We start from the raw sequence: 14,518 nt of genomic DNA, 5'->3' as shown, positions 1-14,518 counted from the left end.
AATAAAAGGCAGAGCACAAAGGCACACTCTAAGCAAGCTGGGCATGCTGGATGTGCACAGAGGCTGAGAGGAGAGTGAGAGAGAGAAATTGAACTGGATAGTACTGGGGAGGCTGCAGTGTGCAGAAGGAGTTCTCCAGGGAGCCAAACCAGGGGGTTAACTGGCAGTGCCCACAACAGAGGTCCTCCCCTGGGCAAAACAGGAAAGCCCAGGCCTTTGACGGGCAGGTGGCGAGACCCTGACCTCAACAAGTTATCCCCTTTACCTCCTGCAGCTCCCAAAACCTAGGAATGCTGTATAGGTGAGCTGACGAAGTGTGGGCGAAATACGAAAAGTGCATTCTGGGACATGAAGTCCAACAACTGTAAAACTGCAAATTAAGAGGTGTCTGAGCCTGGCTGAGGGAGACACCTGAGAGGACAGAGCGAAGGAGAACAGTGCCTCCAACATTGCATTCGAAAGATACCAGCAGCCCTCCCTTGTGAACGACAGAGTTGGGGAGGTGAGGCCAAGGCTGTGCTATCGTCCTTGGCTCACCAATCAAGGATACGAACAAAGAAACCAACCCAGCCGGTGAGTTGAAGCGAACAAGTGATGAACAATAGCGATACAGTATAACAAAGTGGTCCGCCATAGCGACCGTGCCCAGTCGAAAGTCTCTGTTGAGCGAGTGCTAATGTGAACCTAAAGGATATGAACTGTGTATGGTTTCAAGGCAAGAGAAGCCTAAGGAAAGTGAATCACATTGAGTTGCAAAGTGAGAAGTCCGAGCCCGACTGAGAAGACGTGTGATGAACTGTGAGTGATTGAGAGGTTTGAGCCCAGCAGAAGGAGACCTGTAGAGAATTTTGAGAAAGTCAAAGTCGTTCTGAGGAGGTCTATAGTAAAAGCCTCGCACATTCAAAAGTCTTTGACCAGGGGCGTTGCTAGGGGGGGGGCCAAGGGGGCTATAGCCCCTGATCTTTTGGTTGTAGCCCCGGATAGAATCTCAGGAGCTACAGCCAAAAGAATAGCTAGCCCCCAGTCCCAACAGTTCTGACATCAGTTTAGCCCCGGGTCTTTTCCAGACCTAGCAACTCCCCTGTCTTTGACATCAGTAAAAGGTCTGAGCCTGACTCAGGGAGACCGGAAGTGTGATAGGTTAAGGGAAGGGAGCCCTTTGGCGAGAGGGGCTCGTTCCGTTCCGTAATTTTAGACCACCAGGTCCAAACTCTTCACTGAAGAGATTTCCGCAACAGCAAAGCTATAGAATTAATAAGAAATAACACTTGCAAGCCAAGGCTTTGTCTAAACAACTTTAAGCCTCAGATGAAGAGCAAGAATCGCTCGAAACACGTGTCAGGCCGTTTTCAAACCACAATAAACCTGCAATTGTAGCAGTTTGTAGTATCTTTTGGTGTCGGCGCAGCAAGACTGGAAAAACCCCCTTTCTTTGTCTCGTATTTCACAGTGGTATGCCTGGGCAAGGTATCCTCAACATCCAGTCCACTGTAGCCCCCCGTTTACCTAATTTATGGTGCAAGCGCATCGTTCTACTTTTGGTTTGTTTTGCCCACCCACCTTTCCAGTTGAATGGAGTGTGGGCACTGGAATTCCAGGGCTGTTAAATGGGGGGTCCTGAAGATGTGACTGCCTCACGGGCAGGTAACAGATTGCCGTGGCCTGAAAGAAATGTTGCGAGTGCCTGCGAAACGTTGTGGCATGAGCGCTGCATAAAAAAGGTTGACCTACAAAAGTGGCCTGTGAATGAAATAGAGTATTGGTTGTCAACGGTTGCTTCTTGTGCCGTTAAAAGACCATCTCTATGTCAGGAAAATTGACTACCTATCCCTTCAACCATGAAAATGTCAGTGCTAAAAGAGCACTTAGAAAACAGTTTCATTCCCTGTGCAACTCTTTCCTTTCCCCCATCTCTGGTCAACTAAAAATATCTAGAGCAAAGAATCAATATAGAAACTGGGTGGGCAGGAGGAAAAGAGAGGGGATGATTGACAACTGGCAGAAAATGATTGAGGCCTTAAGAAGTCACCATGCAGGAAGCATATGGCAGATTCTGGCGTCCGAACAGTTGACTTTGAACCCTGTTATGGAGAGCGTGTTGGTAAGGTTAATCAAGTCCAGAATGTTTGATGTCGATGACCTGCCTGGGCCAGGGGGGCCCTCCGAGGCAGACTGGCCTATTGAGTTCACTACAAGAAACATACGTAATCATCTGCAGAACCTTAAAAACTCTAGGTCCCCCGGGCCAAATGGTTTATCTGCTGCGGTACTGAACTGAGACCTAAATCTGTGGGCAGTCGTGCTTTGTCACCTGTTTTAAAAAAGGTTTGCGCTACTAAAACCATTCTGGATTCCTGGAAAAAAATCAATAATGGTCCCAGTCCATAAAACTGGTGATCGATTGGCCCCAGAAAATGACTGTCCCTGCTGGACATTACAGGAAAAGTCTTTGCTTCGCATGTTTTGGAGCCCCTCCAGAGCTGGGTTACTGAGAATAAAATGTTGCATCCCTTTAAGGCTGGTTTCCGACCTGGGCCTAGTACGACTCACAACATAAGAGTACTCAACACAATAATATTGCAGGCAAGAGCCTCTTCCTCTGCCTCGGTCTATATTGCCTTTGTCGACTTTAGGTCGGCATTCGATCAGGTCGACCGATCCATACTGTGGATGAAAATGCATCGATGTAGGTGACCCAGCTGGCTCTTAGAGATAAAAAGGGTCTTGAACAGAAACACTCTGTCCCAGATCCGCTTGGCGACCATGGTCAATTGTCAGATGTGATGCGAATTATCAGGGGGTAGAGACAAGGTTGCATGTTGCCCCCCCATTCCTCATTAACATCTACATAGTGGATTTGTTTAACAGGTTGATGGAGAGAGTGGGCTGCCTGCCCACGATTGGCCTTCTACCCACTGGTTGGATGCTATATGAAGACGACCTGGCAATAGTCAACCATCTTCTAACGGACCTTAAAATGATGTTGAACGAGCTGGAGAGGTACGCAAAAGAGAACCACCTCTCAATAAACCTTCATAACATCAAAATACTGTTATTCTAGACAAATAAAATCCCCAGGACTAAGCTAGAGACCTCATTAGGCGTAGTGGAGTATATCAACACCTACAAATACTTGGGACTCAAAATGTCAGCGGTCCGTGGTTACGCGACCATAATAGAGTCCAAGGTAAGAAGGGCTAGAAAGATTACGTATATGGCTAGGAAGTTTGTGCTGGATCATGCTGGGTTTTCAGTACATGGAGTTTTGTTACTTTATCAGTAATGTTTATGCCCAACTGTATTGTATGGACTGGAAGCGTAATGTATGAACGATCTAAAATAGTTAGACACGGGTGGAATCTCGCTTCTGGAAAGTTGTTTTGGGGTTACCTAGGTCTACCCCGATTTAATGCTTCCGTCTGAAGCTAGGGCTGATGTCTTTGAACTCACGTTTGGTTCACGGAGGTTCCTTGATGCTGAAGGCAAAACAGATCCAATAAGTCCCCTAATAGTGAATCTGGGCAGGAGTTCGATCTGAGCAAGCGCTGGTTCCTCTTCCCATTCAAAATTATTCCAGGAACTATGCATGATGATTGACTGGACACCTGATTTTGACAGATGCTCTGCTTTTTTAACACTAAAAGGGGCGTTTATCCGACGTGTGGTTAAATGGGACTGGCACCGTCATTTTGACCACCTGGCTACGCTAAAGGGTCATGTGAGCGTGGCAAACGTGGTATACCGCTTTATGCAACCGGAACGTTATTTGCTTCTATGCCCAGACCCAGCAGTATGTAACTTCTGATTAAGGTTTTGGATTAACAAACTGGCGGCATTAAACGTGCGGGTTCCGCAATTGAATCTGGCGCCAGAAGCCAGATACTGTAGAATGTGCAATGTTGTAACCAACTCAGAGTCTGCCAAACATGACACTTTATATGGTCACGCTGGGTCCATTTGTTCATGATTATAATTCTATAAACTCTTCAGACTTTTGGGCATTTTGTTTAAATTCAGAATCGATGCCAGTCATATTGGCGCTATATAAGGTATAGAGAAGGATTGAGAAGTACCTCAACATAAATGACTTAGGGTTGTCATTTAATGCGTGTGCAATTTTAGGGGATGTAATGAATTTTGTTTGGTTTCTAGGATAGTATGTTTGAAGATCCCGACTGTCTGAGTGATTGATTGACAGATTGATTTGTGATATGATTGATGTGTATATTTGTATTACTAAATGTATATGTTTTTTCTTTTTTAACTGTGTTGGTAATGTTGATTGTAAAAGTTATTTCAAGAACTATGTACAATAAAGTTATTATTATTATTATATTATGGAAACAAATTCTTGAGGTCTTAACGATTTTAGAATAATGAGATGTTTTACTGTCCAACGGTTAGGATGTTGATTTTATGTCAAGTTTATGTATTTGATTGGAATTAATTGTATTAAAAGTTATTAATTTAACTGTATAAAAAATGAAAACATAAAAAAGAATCATTGTATGCAAATTTATCTCGTGAATATTAATATGGGGTATCCTGACAATCCGACATTGAGGCCTGGAGTTGGACAACGCAGCTAGAACGTTCCAGTCAGAGCGCAACCAGAGGGATAAAAAGACAACCCGCCATCATCTCTCACCAGGTGCTTTTGAAAGTAGAGGAGGCACTTCTCATAGGACTAAACGAAGCACCTACGAGGGTGAATATTTAGTTTGCCCCCTTCTATGAATGTAAGCATGCCAGCTGTGGGGAGCAACTGGGCCAATGCAGTGACACTGACTGGTATCAAGAGATGCCAACAGCTCGGGCCAGACATGCCTACTAACAGAAGGGTGCGGATCCACTAGAAAAAAAGGTGAGGATAGAACATAAGGGGTGAATAGCTGTAAAGCAGGGCCAGTGACATTTCAAAAGGCATATTTGGAAACACATATGCTTTTTTAAAGTGTGTGGGGAATCTCTGCCTTGGCTGCAGCCTGTTACTTTCACATGCCTTGCAGAGGCTACAAAGCGGGTCCTTCTCCTACACCCATCACAAAATGAAAGAGAATTGGTGTGGAGCGGAAGCCGGGTTTGGGCTGTATTACTAGAGTGGAAGAGAAACCACCTTAAACAATACTACAAGGTTTTTGTAACTCTGCATGCTGTGTCAATTCATCATGAGCTTTAAGTACTAAAAGAGATAGTGGCATGATGTGCTGCTGCATGGGTTTTAAAGTATGAGACAGTGATGGCGAAAAAAAATCAAAAGTCCTCAGAGTGGTCGGATGTCGCGGCGGCGGCGGCCTTGCTGAGACCCATGGCGGCCACGAATAATGCAGGTGTTGTCTTGAATCGTGTATAGAGCTCAGATAGTTGAATTATTTATAATCGGTGGAGCCAAGAGCCCGTGACTGCTCCCCAAACTTATGGTTAGCCAATGATGGCTGAAATTTTGTTGGCAATAAAAGGCTGTGGTTTTTACTGCGCATACATTATTGCAAACCCTGATGTGCTCAGCCCCGGTCCTGCATATATGCTAATACGGCGGGGGCTCTGTGGGGCCCCAGTGGTTTGCAGCCTCCTGTTCTTTTGGCTGCGTGAGACAGCCTGCATTTTTGTCTTTCGGTCTCCCTTTGCCCCCGATTTTTCTCCTGCACTTTTTAGCTGCAGGGGTGCCCTCCCTCCTCCCCCCCCAGCAGCGCTGGCCAGAAACAGGATTGGGATGTACCTGTTCGACACACTCTGTTACCAATGTTGCATTAAGTGTGGGTGGACAAGACAGGGAGGCTCGGGCTATGTGGCTGGCTGGAGCTGGACAAGTTTCAAGTCACTGGCGGCCGAAATCTCGAGCCTAGCCAAGGCCGCCCTCCACAGGACTACATTTGTACAATCTTGCCAGGCCAGTCAGTGCCTGGCGGATGTCCTTTCCCGGGCCTAAAGGGCAGAGCATCACTCCTTGGGGCTTGCCAATCATCGCAGCCCCCGCTCGCCGAGAGTCACTCAGAGGACGCCTGCCATAGGAGCCTCGCGCACGCCTTATTCACACAGGGGTCATTGTTCTAAGACACGCATTGAAATGGGAAGCTCCTTAGGCGCAGGGCACCAGAAGGGGGGCAGCGAATGGATCACTGTCCCTGGAAGGCCAACTGTGAATGCTAGATGATTAGAACTGGATGGGTGCATTTGTACCTGGCACCAGTGGTGGAAATGGAAAAAATGTGGTGGGGGATCCCACAAGACCCGGGTGGGGGAGGAGTTGGGGAAGAGGGGGCGTGGTCTAGAGGGGGCGCGGTTGGTAGTGGCCAGCCGATCAGATAAATACTTAAAAAAAAAAAGAAAAAAAAGCAACCATAAAGGCAATATTGCCTTTTACCACAGGGCTTTAAGTGGGCCGGGGCCTGCCGGGGTTTAGCCCCGGCAGGCTCCGAAATTTCAATTTGAGGCGGGGCCCTGTGGGGCCCACTGATCTCCCCTGCCAGCCCCGACCACTACACGAAAAGGATTTTTTTCTGAAGCCTCAAGCTCTCGCTCGTGTGCGAAAGCTTCAGGCTCCAGAAAAAAATGCCTTTCAGCCATAATGGTGGCGCCGCACCTGCGAGGCATCCCTTTAAGCAGGAGATGCCCGTGGGCCAGTGCCACCATTGTGGAGAGAAACGTGAGGCCACTGGAAGCTGAGGCTGTTTTCCTGAAGACTGAAACTCTGTAATGGTGACGCTGCCCCTCCCCAGCTGCCGAGGGGAAGCGTCACCATTAAGGCTGAATAGGCGAGGCGCTGTCCCTTGCCAGGCAAGCCTATAGAAAGTAAATGCAGAGATCAGCACCCTCTCCCCCATGGGAGAGGGTGTTGATCAATACAAAAGGATGCCTGGCAGGGGTGCCAGTTGCCCATTGAGCCGGGGCTCTTCAGGGGGGCGTGGCCTAACGGGCCAGCAGGACGCCTGCAGTTAGGCCAGGCCCCCTTGATGAGCCCTGGCTCATTTTGTTGTGCCAAAAAAAGAAGAAAAAAAAACGCCCGCGAGGGCAGCATTGCCTTTTATGCAGCTCTGGCACTGGTGTGTAAAGCACAATGCTTGCTACATGTACAACTGATTCCTTTCAGTTGTACATGTAGTGAGCATTGTGCATTACACATCAGTGCCAAAGCCGCGGTAAACAGCAATGCTGCCGTCGCAGACGCTTTTTTTTTTCTTTCTTTTTTCCTGCGCGGTTCATGGGCTTGGGCGGCTGACTCTGGCCGGATCCCGGGATCCGGCTACACATCTGGTGCCGGATCTCAGATCCGCCGAGAGCCGGCCCAATGACCAGCACTCCCTGCTACCCAAACTAACGCCCACTTTTTTCAACTGTCTACCTTATTACCACGGAATCTCCTGGTTTGACACACACTCTCTATTTGCTTTTTGTGGAAGTTGCCATCATTTATAATGTATGTATGAGATTAATGTCGTGTGGACCTAGCTCAGGACCAATGGTGTGCTGTACGTGGGGGTCACGCCCAGGAGTTTAGGTAGGGGTGCAGGAGTAAAAGAGGTGGCTGGAATATGTTGGGGAAGTGGGGAAGCTCCAGAGCTGGATAAATATGTTTGAGTGGCGCCATCGACAATTTTAATGAATATTAAAACAACTATCAAAATAAGATGCAGGCCTATGTGAAACACTAAGTAAGAGCAGGTGACGGTGTTGCGCCCTTTTGTGTGGTGTTGTATGTTTAAATCCTCGAAGTACTGTTGCAAAACCCAAAGGATATTTCTTTCGGTTGGCATTCTGGTACTGGTATTGTTCTATCCAGACATACTCATTGTGCTTATCAGAATGATGTATGTAATTGTCAAGTTGGTTCATATTGTAATTTGTGTACTTTGAAGTCCTCTTCATAAAACAGAATGTTATTTTAGCTCTTTAAAGCCCCTTATTAACACATTTTTTTTATGAACTAGAGCTCGGAGGGTACATTGTTAGGTGTCTTACAGACTGGGCTCAAATCCAGACATGTGTCTTAAATAAAATGTGTGATCCCAATTAATATCTCACTGTGAAGTATCTGCCAAAATTTGAACACCGGGTATACGTTTTGTGATGCCGGTGTGAGTAATGGTGGCAGGATGTCAGGTATGAGTTTCTTGTGAGAGCTAGAGAGGCAGGCCGCCATGTATGAGCCTTGTGTCATGAGGTTTGGGGGGCATGACTGTGAGGAACTGCCATCTGACATGGGCGCAGAAGCCCTGTTTTTTATTTATTTTTTTAATAAATAAAAAAAATGATGCAAGTAATTCCATCTCTGAAAGAGAGAGCTGCTAACAGGACCCGCCTTTCATTAAGCTGCATGTCAAACACAGAGTGACACGTGTGCTCTGCTGCATCAGTCTCCTGATCTGCAACACCTGCTCTCCAGTGGCCTTGAAGTTCAGAGGTCACATGTGTCCTTTGGACAGCTGCTGTGATGGCAAAATCCCTTCAGCACAGTGGTTGCATTTAAATCTGTTCCAAAACCACATAATTATGAGGAATTACTATCCTGGTGCTAGTTTAATCTTTAAACATAAGCCAGACATAAGAATGGGGTATGGTGGCTGGTAATTTACATGAATATTAAAGCCACATCGTATCTGTATCCTGCACGTGTCAACACTGTAAGCCCAGGCCCTCTGTAGAAGGGTGGTGTGCACCGTAGTCAGACAGTCTGTCTCTGCCAGCCTGCAGGAAAACAGACTGAAAGACTGTACCTTACTTTTGATCGTTTGTGAGGTTAGGTAACAACTTTCTCCCGCAATACCACACAACCTCCCCTCTACCCTACCCCCAGCAGGCGTGGTCTTGGGAAACAGGAATCAAAGGACACACCCCACAGAAAAAGACTAGAATCACACCAGGGTGTTGCAAATCAAAAGGCCTTTAATCCTATTGGCGTGAGAAGGGGGTGCGTTAAGTGTAGACAGAGGGAGCTCAGCACAGTTGGGGAATGTTTCCACCATCTCTGTACCTCTCTTCCTCCCTGTCTCCTCCACTTCCTTTAGTACAAAGTCCTTTGGGTATGATACAAGAAGGCAAAGACCCCTGGTCACAAGGACAGGGATTGGACACCATATAACAGGCTTGCTTTTGTCTAATCACCTGTGGACTTTTGCCTATACAAGGTGGATCTCCCACCCCTTCTTTGATTCATTTTGGGATTCATATGGACCTATTTTGGGAGAGTTGGCCTTTCCAGAGCCCCCTGCCATTAAGGTGAAGATTGAGTGCCCCAAGGCAGAGGCAAGCTCTGCTCCCTAACCACTCCCAGGGCACATTGGGGGTGACCTGCTGCTGGAGCAAGACCCGCCTCTCTACCAGCCACATCGGTACCCAGGACGTCACTGAAGTTGAATGACTCCTGCAGGTTATTTGCCAGCCTTCCCGTGTTGGGAGAAGCGAAAACAAGTACTCATCTTGTCCCAGAGTCCCTGGATAGGGGCACATAGCATCGTGAGATCCAGAACAGACAGGATCCCTGTTTTTCCACATCTAACTGCTTAGAGCCTCCTTCGAATCCCGTTCGAACCAACAGGACCTGCGTGTGCTGCTTTTTGCAGGCTCTCAATCTTCAAACTGCTGTCATTGCATCTTCAAACCAGTTTGCCGCCACACCGTGCCAGTTGGGCATTTAATTGCCTTGGCACGAACCAGACGCTCACTGCTGCATGAAGACTTCGGACCGCAGCATCTCGACCAAGCGCCTCGAGTCACCAGCATCTTCGACTTTGGCACAAGCTTGAACATAAAGTCATGTTGGTGTTCCCATCAATCTGTTTCTTTAGATTATTTGTGGCTCCCTAGGCCAACTAATGCCTTACAGACCTGCATATGTGACATTAACTTTGAGTATTTGAGAATGTCAATAAGGAGGAAGTAGGACATATTTAGTACACATTTAAACATAACGGATCATACATAATCTCATGTGGAAGTTAGATTCACAGTGTGCTGGGTACTTACTCCTGGTACCCAGTGGTATCTCCTGTCTACTGGTTGATGCCCAGTACCCAGGAAGTGGTTTTAGCTCCTGCTCTTCAAGTCGCAATTTCAAACCCTGTGTATCGTTTTGTGGAGGGCAGGGAGGCGCATACTAGATAGGTGGCTTCAGTTGTAGGAAATGGGGAAGCATGTCGTCCGGTGTAGACCTTGTGTTTGTCGGGGATGGAAAGGCAGCATGCCCAGTATGGGTTTTGTGTTGTGGGTGGTGCAAGAGCTGGACGCTAGGTGCTGGCCTTTGGTCATCAGAGATCCAAGCCAGATTCCTCTGGCTCAGCTCCACCCATGGACTCTCTGGCTCCTTCATCTCCATCAGCCGTGGGCCATGTGGGGTTAGCTCTTTCAGGCTCAAACATCCTCCCAAGATGAGGAAGCTCTCTGCCCCTGAATGTTTCGAGTTTCCTGAACACAACAGTGTGTTTGGAGTCTCAATGCATGCACTGAGCGCTATATTCAACTCAGGGATGTCATTTCACCAAAATGCCTGGGGTAGCGGAAGTGACATCACATAGCCATTGACCTCTGATGACACAGGCAGTGATGTGATTTGACCACATGCCGAAGTAAAATCACAGGAAGCGATGGAACACAAACTTTCACCCCTTGACAATACAGAATGTGGCATCACATAGCATGGTTCCTAAGTACACTACGAAAAATATGGTTACGATATCACTATAATGTGATATACATTTCATACAAAAATGGATCATCATATGTATCATTAAGATCAGTGCGTATAGGCCCATGTTTCCAAATCACTGTGAATGCAAGCAGACATCCATGGCCAAATGATAATGATGTGTTATTATATAGAACTTACGCTTAAACGCTTTATATAGAACAAATATACATACAATATCACCCAACCTGTGTTGGGACCAATGTTCCCTCTAATTTTTTTAGGCTGTGTGCGCCAAAGAATAGTTGTGTGCGGGCTGTTTTTCAGTCATGTGCGCAACTGAGTGATGCGCTGCCAGACCGGGGGTGGTTGTCGGCGCAGCGGCGGCGCAGCGCCCCACCAGTGAGCAAAGCTTAGTGATCAGATTCCACAGTGTGCAAGCGAGGAATGCGAATTTGCGGCACAACAAGCTCTACTTCAAGGGACATTTGGGTGCTCTATTCTCCTCCCAAGACTTTAGCTCTTCTGAAATTGTGTCCTTTTAAATCTCTAAACCAAGATCTTTCGTTTTATGATGGGTTGGTACAAGAACAGAGGGGTTCTTGTAGTGGAACACAGATTCTGCCTCACGAATTAATATTGGCACAGCATTAGCTTCTCCATTCTCAGTTCACTAAATGTATGGAATATAAAGGAAATGCTTTCTCTTGGTTTAATGAAATAAACAGTACATGAACATGATTAATGACAAAGACGGCTTAATAGAAGGCGGGGTATGAATGGGCATTGGACTCTGACAGTTAAATAAAAAGCACTGAATCATGTAATCATGTAATCTCAGATGATTGTCACCACTCACCTCACCAATGCCATTTGTGAATGTCATGTGACTGCCAGTGTTTAAACATAAGGTCTGTTGTAACATAACTTTTAGATCATGTGATCTCCATATGTGTAGCAGTGGAGAAAAGAGGTGTTCATTCTACAATACTCTGCCCATTTGAGGCCCACTGTGTATTTATTTGCAACTGGATTTAATTCTACAAGGTTTTTACTTGTCGCACCATGGAGTACTGACCTTCCACACACCAGGTCGGGTGGAGAACAATCGTGTGGCAAGCACGGGATGGCTCTATCTCTTCTACACATATGCCCAATTCAACATATTGAGGGTTCATGTGTCTGTTACATTACAACACTCCAGACAACGCCTCTACAGCCAACTTACACAACATCACCACCTGTCCACTCCCTGCCCTGGTCCCTTTCGGGATACCAATGCCCCTATGCCCTCAACAAAGACACTGTGGGGTCGGTGCTTCTGAACTGCACACAACAACAAAGGCTAGCATCATCCGGGGTCAGACTGGGCCATGTAATTGTCTCAGGCACCAAAGAAAAAGGGGCTCGCACTTGCAAATAGCTTTTCATTCCTTTTGTGATACTGTTTGAGTAGTACCCAGGGGAGCTTTTTGATAAAGTGACGTGCAAATTGTACATTTTAAAGAATATTTATTCAGCAACACTGGTCAAAACTACTAGTCACAGCAGAGTAAATTAACTCATCAAACTGGCCCACATGGGCCAATAAGGGTCCCAGTGACTTTTTCTTTCTTTCACCAATGCATCAGGGCTGGACCCCTGAGCTGCTCGGGGCTGGCCCTCTTGACTACAGCAAAAGAAACTCTGATGCAAGACCAGGGGCTCTGTGTGTAAACCAGCTGACTCGCACACTACACTTTTTCTTTCTTTTACCAATAAATCAGGGGATAGCGGGAACGCAGTCCCCCACTACTAGAAATAATGCAGTCGAGTACCCTGCATTTGGGGACATCGCAGGAGTCAGCAAATCCGATGTGCAATGGATGAGCCTCACCCGGGGAGCTCTGCCTTTCTGATCACAGATGCTCCCCTGCCAGGTAAGTATGAGTTGCGAGCAAGAGGGCAGGGGTTGGGCGGCGGGGCCTGTTTTGGAAGCCCCGCTAAGCGAGGGTGAGAAGGCCGGCACTGACCCAGACCCAGCCCTCCCAGAAGCCCTGAGCGTCTGCAGAGCTGCCTGCCCCACAGGCAGGGAGAAGCTCCGGCAGGCAGAGCCCAGCAGAAGAGGCACATTGTAGCACAGTTCATTTCTCCCATCAGGCCCTGCTCGGCCCGAGATTTGCATAAATTCGGACCTGGCCGCCAGCCAGCAGGCACAGTCGGATAGCGAGCAGGCCTGGTGCAGTGGGCCCACTAGCCCGTCAGCCCCAGGAGGGTCCATGGCCCTCCTGAGCCGACAGGTCACCCCGCTTAAATAGACCGTCTCGGGTGGGGTGCCCCCCATCAGGACACGGCAATGCCGTGAAGGCAAGGCCCAATCGGTTCTTGGACGGGGCCGGCGGCAGCCGGTAGCCAGACCCCCCCTCCCTCATAAATCCCCAGGAGCTGCTGTAGCCAGACCCCCCCCCCCATAAATCCCCAGGAGCTGCTGGCTGGGCCTTCTTCAGGTTGGAGGGCCTGGGCGCGAAAACAGGCAGGGTGGCTTCAAGAACTACCGGGGCACCTCATAGCATGGGGCGCACATGGGTGGGGGGGAGGGTGCGGCTGGGTGACGTCCATGGGGAAACACACCATAGCGTTTTTGCCAAACCCTTTTATAAGACGAGAGTCCTCTCCTCCTTACCTTGTAGCACAGTGGCAGGCTGACTGTTGGCTGCTGACTGTGGCCTGGGTCGTCGTCGCCTCGCCTGGTGGTCCTCCTCAGTGTGGCTGTCCTGTGTGTGGGCTGGGCACTGGGCTGGCTGGTGGTGTGACTGGTGACTGAGGTCCACTGGTGCACCCCAATAAATCATGCCCAGCCAGGGCCAGTGCCAGGGTGGGTCAGAGGCCCAATAGCATCAGTCACGTGCGTCACGCCGTGATGGACCTGGCGGCACTGAGTCTGGGCGGACACGAATTTTCATTGGCTTGTTCTTCCCCCAGGCACAAGTGGAAGTTGTTTCAACTTTGTAAAGAAGTGCAACAACAAATTTGTTGTTACTTCCTCCAAAGTTGAAGCAACTAGTGTGCAATGTCACTGGGCCCCAGCTCAGCCCTGCAGGCAGGCTGCCCCCCCAGGGTCAGGACTCGGAGGGAGGCGGCAGGTGTTACAATTGCTTTAGTGTGTGCAATTGCTTCAGCCGCCTGCCGCCTCCCTCCACAGATCAAAGTAAACGTTGAACTCGGCCGGCCCGCGCAGAGCGCGGGCCGAGCACCACACGGCACCGGCCCACCCACGGCCGCCGGTGGCCCGCCCACCATTTTGAATGATGCTGCCTGCTTGCTACACATGCATCTGCATGCATCATAAGTTATGATGCATGCATGATGCAATCATCAAAGCAAGGTAACAACATCTAGTGTTAACTTGCTATGATGATGAATTGTGTGCAGACACTGCAGAGTGCCTCCTGGCTCCTGCCCTGCCCAACCCAGCCCCAGGCAGCCCAGCCCCCAGGAGTCTGACTTGACTTCCCGGCCGCGGGATGAAAATAAATAAATAAATAATCATTTCACCCCAGGAGTCCGACTTGATTTCCTGGCCGCGGGCTGGGAAAAAAAAAATCACAAAATGATGATTGCAGTGCGCGGCAAAATAAGCACTATGCGCGGCTCACAATCAAAAGGTGCGCGGCCGCACAGGCGCGCACCTTACAGGGAACATTGGTTGGGACTCATTAATCGACCTCAGAAGGATGGAAGGCTGAGTTGAGGTATTTAAGAACAGACTAAATCAGTCACTCACCCCCTGAAGTGTGCCTCAAATAAGCCTGTAATGAGTCTAGCAATTATGGTATAGAATTTCAGAAAGACAAATTATTTGGTATTCCTATTCTTTCTTATTTAGGCTCACTTCTGAAAGTGTTAGACTTGTGGAAC

General features: G+C 48.2%; 1 protein-coding gene and 1 non-coding gene across 2 annotated transcripts in view; both read right to left on the bottom strand.

Moving 5' to 3' along the window:
* The window catches only part of MCF2L (MCF.2 cell line derived transforming sequence like), an 892,749-nt gene that overhangs the window by 806,854 nt on the left and 71,377 nt on the right, over window positions 1–14,518 (bottom strand). The gene's annotated exons all lie outside the window — the stretch shown is intronic.
* LOC138526612 (U1 spliceosomal RNA) lies at window positions 12,385–12,548 on the bottom strand. Its single transcript, XR_011283657.1, has one exon. It is a non-coding gene; the product is annotated as a U1 spliceosomal RNA (small nuclear RNA).

The sequence above is a fragment of the Ambystoma mexicanum genome, chromosome 7p (assembly GCF_040938575.1).
Source record: "Ambystoma mexicanum isolate Mex_15411 chromosome 7p, UKY_AmexF1_1, whole genome shotgun sequence".
NCBI classification, from domain to species: domain Eukaryota; kingdom Metazoa; phylum Chordata; class Amphibia; order Caudata; family Ambystomatidae; genus Ambystoma; species Ambystoma mexicanum.
Note: the sequence above shows the minus strand (reverse complement) of the source record. Positions and strands in the feature narration are given on the sequence as shown.